The sequence below is a fragment of the Enhydra lutris genome, unplaced genomic scaffold, assembly GCF_002288905.1.
Source record: "Enhydra lutris kenyoni isolate GAN:26980312 unplaced genomic scaffold, ASM228890v2 scaffoldscaffold106, whole genome shotgun sequence".
In the NCBI taxonomy this organism is placed as follows: Eukaryota; Metazoa; Chordata; class Mammalia; order Carnivora; family Mustelidae; genus Enhydra; species Enhydra lutris.
This window is the reverse complement of record NW_019154190.1, coordinates 1,061,602-1,068,897: the sequence shown is the minus strand read 5'-3', so window position 1 is coordinate 1,068,897 and position 7,296 is coordinate 1,061,602.

Genomic DNA, 7,296 nt, shown 5'->3' with positions numbered 1-7,296 from the left:
GATCCCCACAAGGCACCCTCCCTGGCGAGCAGGACAGACAGGCCCCACGGAGAACGCAGAGGGGTCCCTCCATAAAGAGCAGGCAGCCTTGAGTCCTGAGCGATGGGATGTACCCAGGCAGCTGAATGATTGAGGACAGTCCAAGCAGAGTTCAGAGCCCTTGCAGGGGGCGTGGGCCCCAGGAAAGGAGGGGACACCTGTCACTGGGCCGGAGCAGCATGGCAGGCCTGACGTTCCAGCCAGTGTGGAAGAGGCAGCCCCCCCCAGCTTTGGGGAGAGATTGTGGAAACCTGCAAGGTGGCAGGGTGGGGTGCCCAGGAGAGAGGTCCAGCGAGGACTACCGATGAGGGCAGCCAGCTGCCTCCGGGCTGAGCTGGCTGACCCCTGGAAGAAGTCAGGTGGGAGGAAGCTGCTGTTCTGTGGCTGCTCCTTCTGATATCTCCTCCCCAGCTCCCAGACAGGAACAAGGGGGCTCAGGGGGTGCTCACTGGCAATCTGGCCCACTGCAGAGAGGCTCTGAGCAGGAGGGGCTATCCTGGATCCGACCCACACCTCTCTGCTGCAGCAGCCTGGGCTGAGTCAGGGATGCAGTCCCCCAGGTGTGGGCACGCAGAGGAGACCAGGGCTGCCCCAGGTGAACAAGGGGCTCCCCGCCTCAGCTGCACCAGGCTGAGGCTGAACACAAGCAGGCCTGAGGGCACACTTCCTACCCTGTCCATCTCCCACCTCCCAAGCCTCAAACTCTCGGGCTCTCGTGCAAGAGGTACAGAATCACAAAAAGCTAACCCCAGAGACTCTGCAGCCTGTCTTGTGTCCTCTGCGGGGGTTCAGGTCTGAGGGTCATGGATCTAACCTGGGACATGGTGTGGGGATCGTGGCCCTCCCTCAGGACCTGGTGTGGGGATCATGGCCCTGCCTTGGGATCTGGTGTGGGGACTGTGGTCATGCTGTGGGGTCTGGTCTGGGGATCATGACCTTGCTCTGGGATCTGGTCTGGGGATCGTGACTCTGCCCTGGGATCTGGTCTAGGGGTCACAGCCCTGTCCTGGGCTCTGGTTGAGGGTCATGGCCCTGCCCTGCAGTCCGGTCTCGAGTTCTGGCTGTAGTCAGGGGGTTGGCTGGTCCAGACACTTGCCTGAGCCAGAAACCAAGCCCTTTCCAGGCTGTGACCTCTGCTGGGCCGGCGGCTCCCACCCTCAGGGCCAGGGGCGGAGTAGGACCCCACCAGCACACAGGAGACAGGCCCTGCATTCCCAGAGCCCACTGGAGTGTGTCCCCAATCCAGGCCAAGCCCCAGCTGTTCAAGAACCTTCTGCCCGAGGCTGGCAATGGCCCTCCCGACACCCCCGACCACAGCAGCTGCCAGTCCAGGCCCACAGCAGGAGATGGGGTGCTGGAGGGGCAGGCCTGGCTAGCCCCCACACAGGGTCCACCTGGGAGGGGACAGACTGCACTGCACAGACTGCCACCCAGCCTCTTGGACAGAGCAGCGGGGACACCTGGGGGACCCTTACGAGGCACCCATCCTGGGTGCTGCCGGCCACACTCAGCCTTCCCTCCATGAACAGGCGGGGGAGCCTGCAGGAGGGCTGGCTTCCCTGGGCCCTGCCTGTCTTCTCCGAGTCTAGCCCACCGAGGAGCACATATTGAGCACCACTGTGTGCCCCACCTAGGAGCACGCATTGGGCACCACTGTGTGCCCCACTGAGTCAGCCTCCCACCCCCCACCCTGCCCTGCAGGGACATAGGAATCCAACCCAGCCTCAGCCGTGGAGACATAACCGGCATGACGAGTCACATACTTGGCAGAAACCAAACCCAGGCAGAAGCCAGGGGGAGGACTGCGCCGGCCAGACACCCTATCGTAAAACCTTTACAACCCCCAGGCCTTCCTCACGCGTGTAGCTTTGTCCTATGTGGCCCCAGTGAGCTATTTAGTGTGCAAACCACTCCCCCTACACACCCAGAGCCACATAAACATCACACTGTCAGCAGCGCCAGTGTCCACTGAGCTCCGACTCCTCCTGCGCACCTGCCGGGTGACCATTGGGAAGCTCCAACCCTGTCTGGGTGGTCCCCCAGAGATGGGCTCCCTGAGCGTCTCACTGGCCCAGCTTCAGCCCACACTCCAGGGGTTGGGGGAGTGAGGGCTGCAGGGCCAGGTGCCTCCAAGCCCCAGGACTGTGGGTCCAAACACAGAGTCATAGCCACCCGAGAAACAGTCCTGGGGACACTGAGGCCCCACTTGTCCCCCCCTGCCCGCCGCTGGGGTCACTGGCCCTCCCTTGCAAGGTGAAGGTGCTTCAGCTGGGGTAGGATTCCCAAGCTCATGGCACTGGGCCTCCCCATCACATGTCCAGGGAAGCCAATCGCATCTTCCAGATCCCAGTCCAGCTGCCCAGGACACGCAGATTCCCAGATCCCAAGGGACCCACTGGCTTGACAGCACCCATGACCACATCCCATGTCCCCATGTCATGTCCCTCTGAGCCAACATAGCTCTATCACACACACTCGCACGTACACACTGTCTCACACACACTCACACACACACACACACACAGGCCCTCCCCCTCCCCACATCCTATGTCCCTAATCATGCCCCTCTGAGCCATCGCAGCTCCCTCACACACACTTACACATACATACACACTGTGACACACGTGCACACACACTGGGCCCCCCTCCCCTTGCTCCTTGGGTCAGCCCAAATGTCCCACTGCCCTTCCCCATCTTCCTACAGACAGCCCTTGACCCACCTGGACCAGGTCCCTAGCCAGGCATCCCTGCCCATAGCCTCATGGGGAGAACCCCCACCTCTATCGTCCCTCAGCTGGAGGTCAAGAGTGGCTCCCATGGCACAGCTGTGGGTCCCTCGGGCCTCACGTCCAGGCTCAGAGGACAGCTCTGGGCGGACACGGGAGGCACCCTGTCCACTTACTGTGGCCGTGGCAGCCAGCAGAAAACTCCCTGATACAACCAGGCCAGTGGTCTGTTTTCTCCTTATGTCTTCTAGTCTCATGGAGCATGCATGGCTTTTCACAAGTACGTCTCCCTCCCAGAAGCTGCCAGTTTCAGGCTGTGCCCACATGCCCTGTGCCCGGGGGTGCACCCCGGCCCCCGCTCCAAGACAAGGCTGGGTCCCCAGCGGCTGGCCAGCTCAGCACCCCAGCGCACCGGCCAACCCTCTTTCACCTTCAGAAGGACTGAAGAGCTGAGACATAGGGAAAATCAATCAGGACATACACGTGAAAGAGAGTCAAATAGTGCCCCAGACTCCTTCCCCAAGAAGCTAGGAAGCAGGAAGGTAGCTTCTCGTCCACACGTGCGTGTTCCAGCCATCCCAGGATCGACAGGGATGCAGGATGCTCCAGAGTCTCATCACCGAGTGCTTTATATCAACACTGGTACCTTGGAACCCTGCAGGGAAAGGAAGAAGGGAGGAGGAGGGAGGGGAGGGGAAGGGGAAGGGAGAGAGAGGGAGAGGGAGATGGAGAGGGAGAAGGGGAGAAAGGACAGGGGAAGGGGGGAGGGGAGGAGGAAGTTGCAGGAGGTCAGGAGAGAGATGGGGAAGGAGAGGAAGGGGGATGGAGGGAGGAAAGGAAAGGGGGAGAGGGAAAGAGAGAGGGAAGAAGGGGATGGGAAGGGAAGGATGAGGAGGGGGCATACAGGAGAGGGAAGGAAGGAGGGGGTGGAGCCAGGGATCCACAGACTGGACTGGACGTGGGGACATGGGACGGACATTCCCACACATGAGGTCCGGGTCCCCCAGCCATCCCCAATCCTGGTGGAAGAAAGCAAGCCTGAGGATGAGGAGGTTAGGCAGGCCAACCGCTAGCGGAGGTGTCAGAGGGGTGCCCCATGCCCCTGCAGGGCTTAGCCTTGGTCGGCCTGCACCCACCCCCAGACCTTCTATTCCAAATGTCTGCCCTCCCCACTTCGTTTTGGACTCATCTTGCCAGGGGCGGGATCCAATCCCAGGAGGTAGTGCGGTCTTCCAGGAGGACCCACGGGGCTGCCTCCTTCCCTTATTCCTGGCACCTGCCCCTCCCTGTGCCCCACCCCATGCTCCCAGGGCTCCCTCTGCATCCCTGAATCCCTCGGGGAATTTTCCAGAGAGGGCACGGAACGAGAGGGAACTTTCTAGAACTTGCCCACCCCCTGAAGCCTGCGTTCTGGCTTTGCAGCCCCTTGGCTGGGTGTAGACTTTGGGTTGGAAAGGACTGTCCGTCCTTCAGGCCTGGGACATCCGCACTGCTGACTGCCACGTCTAGTGTTCGTCTGATCCTTGGTACCCCCCTGCCGACAGGAATGCTCCACATGGTGGAAAACAGAACCCAAGTGGCTGGGCTCAAGGCGGATGCACACTCCTTGTTCTCCATCAGACAGCCCGGGACGGAAGCCCAGCCTCCTCTCGTGCTCCAGCGTCCACACACAGCAGCCTCTGGGCCCTTGCTCCCTGAGCGTCTGTTCTGGGCAGGACTGGGTAGACGGGTGGCGGTGCCCAGCAGATGACCTTCTCCCAGCCAGGTCTGGCTTCTTAGGAGAGAAGCGCACTGATCACGGCACCCCATGGCCAAAACTGCCCACGGTCAGCAGGGCTGGGAGATGGCTGCCTTTCCCAGGCTTTATCTTTCCAGTTTTTGTCCAACGGGAGGTCTTCTTTCCTTAGCCCTGTTTTCACTGCCCGCAGTTCCTGTCAGGTTTCGTTGTCTTCTCTCCACGGTAGGTGCTGGCTGCCCTTAATCCCTTCCCTGGTCTTCCGGATGCAGAATCCAGTCCCCTTAAGGGCTCTCTGTGGCCCTGAGGCATATTCTACTTCTTCCAGCACCATCTCCCAGGCACCGGGAATCTCACCTCTGTAAATGCCAGAGATCTGGAAGTGTGGGGGCCCGGAGCCCACAAGGGAGAGCTGCGTGGCCTGGACCTACAGAGATTCACCTAGGCTTCTGCGAGAGGGGGGAGGGAATGCTCTCCACAGGGCTGAGGCAGGGAAGACGCAGCAGATTACAGGGTTAACCCACCTTACACTGTGGTGACCCTGGTGGGCAGAGCATCAGTGCCGGAACCTGGGGCCACAGGGTGTCCGCTCACCAGGACAAGACAGGACGCACCTGCACAGCACCAAGGACCTGCACCAACACCCACCTACTCATCCCATAGGCCCACCAGTCCCAGGGCAGGGAAGAAGTCCCCCACACAGCTCCTAGACTGCCAGGATCTTCCTGTGAGTGAGTGCCCCTGTTACAGTCCCACCCAGGAGACCTGCTGGGATGGCCTGTGTTACAGGATGGCCCCCAAGTCCTGCCCAGGTGATGCGCTGGGGTGGCCCGCATTATGGGAAGGCTCCCAGGTCCCATCCAGGGACTGTGCTGGGGTGTTGCTACCAGACTCTCAAGGACAAAGATGGAGCTTGCATTCTCAGGCAAAAAAACAAAGTTACCAACTGGCAGATCCAGTTAAAGACTCAGGGTGTGAGGGTTGTTGGCCCTCTCTCTCCCTCTCCCTCTTCCTCCTTCTCCCCTTCCTCCGCCTTCCCCTCCCCCTCCTTCCCCCTCCCCCTCCTTCCCCCTCCCCCTCCTTCCCCCTCCCCTCCTGTCTCTCTTCCGCTCCTCCTCCCCTTCTTCCTCCTTCCTCTGCCTTCCCCTTGCCCTCTCTTCCCTCCTCCTCCCTCTTCCAACCTCCTCCTCTCCTCCTCCCCTCTTCTTTTCCCTCCTCTGCCCTCCCCCCCTTCTCCTCCCCTTCTCTTCCCCCTCCCTCCTTCTCCTTCCTCTGCCTTCCCCGCCCCCTCTCTTCTCCTCCCCTTCTCTTTCCCCTCCCCCCTCCTCTGCACTCCTCCTATCTACTCTTCCCCTCCACTCTCTCTTCCTCCCCTTCTTCCTCTTTCCTCTGCCCTGCCCTCCCCTTCTCTTCCTCCTCCCTCCTTCTTCCTCCTCTGCCTTCTCCTCCCCTTCCTCCTCCCTCCTTCTCCCTCCTCTGCCCCCCTTCTCTTCCCCTTCCCAGCCTCCTCCTCCTTCTCCGCCTTCCTCCTCCCATTCCTCTGCCCTCCCCCTCCCCTCTCTCCCTGCCTCCTCCCCCTCCTCTCCCTGCCCAGCTAAGAACCACAGCAGGAGCCTCTGGGCTCTGCTACCCCCTCAAACCCAGCCGTTTCCATGGACAAGGGCCCAACACAAACACGGGATGCTGCAGCTCCCCAGCCAGCCCAGGACCCCCCACAGCACAGGGTTGGTGGGCAGATGAGGTCACTGCCACAGGGGCCCTATAGTTCTGGGGGGGGTACTATTTGTTTGGTCTTGTTTCTGGGGCAACCTTCTAGACCCTCCTCCACTCTGTCCAAGGGGCAATGCTGATATAGGATAGGAAGGTGCCCCTGAAATCCCCCACACCACCTCACACTTGGCCCCGGGGCTGGACCCAATGCAGAGTCCCAGGCTGTCAGGAAGCAGCCATGAACATTAGTCCCATGTCCAAGGTATGCACAGGGAAACTGAGGGCCAGGTATGGGGCAGAGGCAAGACCATGCAGACCTGGAACACTTGTCCCCGGACTGCGGCCTTCCTCAACCTAGGAGCTCCGGTGGCAGGGGCCCCCAAGCACAGAGCCCCATCCCCCTCTGCCCAGTGTCTGTCCTGCCTGGGGGTCAGCCCCATGACCTGCATGCTGGCCAGTGGTTTGCTAGGGTACCATCTGAGGAGAGAAAGTCCTGGGCTGTGACTGGGGAGGGCTCAGAGGGCACAGGCCCCAAGGCACCCCCACCCCTCGTCCCACAGCAAGGTGACTTGGGGCCCTGCTGTGGCCTGTCCAGGAGCTAGCCTCCTTTTCCACCCTCCACTCCTCTCCTCCTCTCCTCTTCTGCCTCCTCTTCTCCCTCTCTCTCCTCTTCTTCCCCCTCCCTCCTCATCCCCTTCCCATCCTCCTCCTTTTCTGCCTCCTCCCCACTTCTTCACTTTCTCCCTCCTCCTTCTCCTCCTTCTTCCCCTCCTCCTTCTCTTCCCCCTTCCCCTCCTCCCTCGTCTCTTCTCCACCTCATCTTCAGTCTCTGAAGTCAGCCTGGAAGGCAGACGGGTCCAGCTGAATACCTTTCCTGTCTGAGACATTACCTAAGTGGGCCTTCTTACCTAATCCCCCAGCCATCTCCTGCCTCCTGCTCCCACCCCCCACCCCACAGGGCCAGACGGGCGGCAGTCCTGACTTGCCTCGGGCCACCTGTGTGTCCTGAACTGCCTCCTCCGCACCACCTGTGAACAGCACCCCAGCACCAGGGCAGGCCAGTGGGAGTGGCCTTGAGTTGTGTCC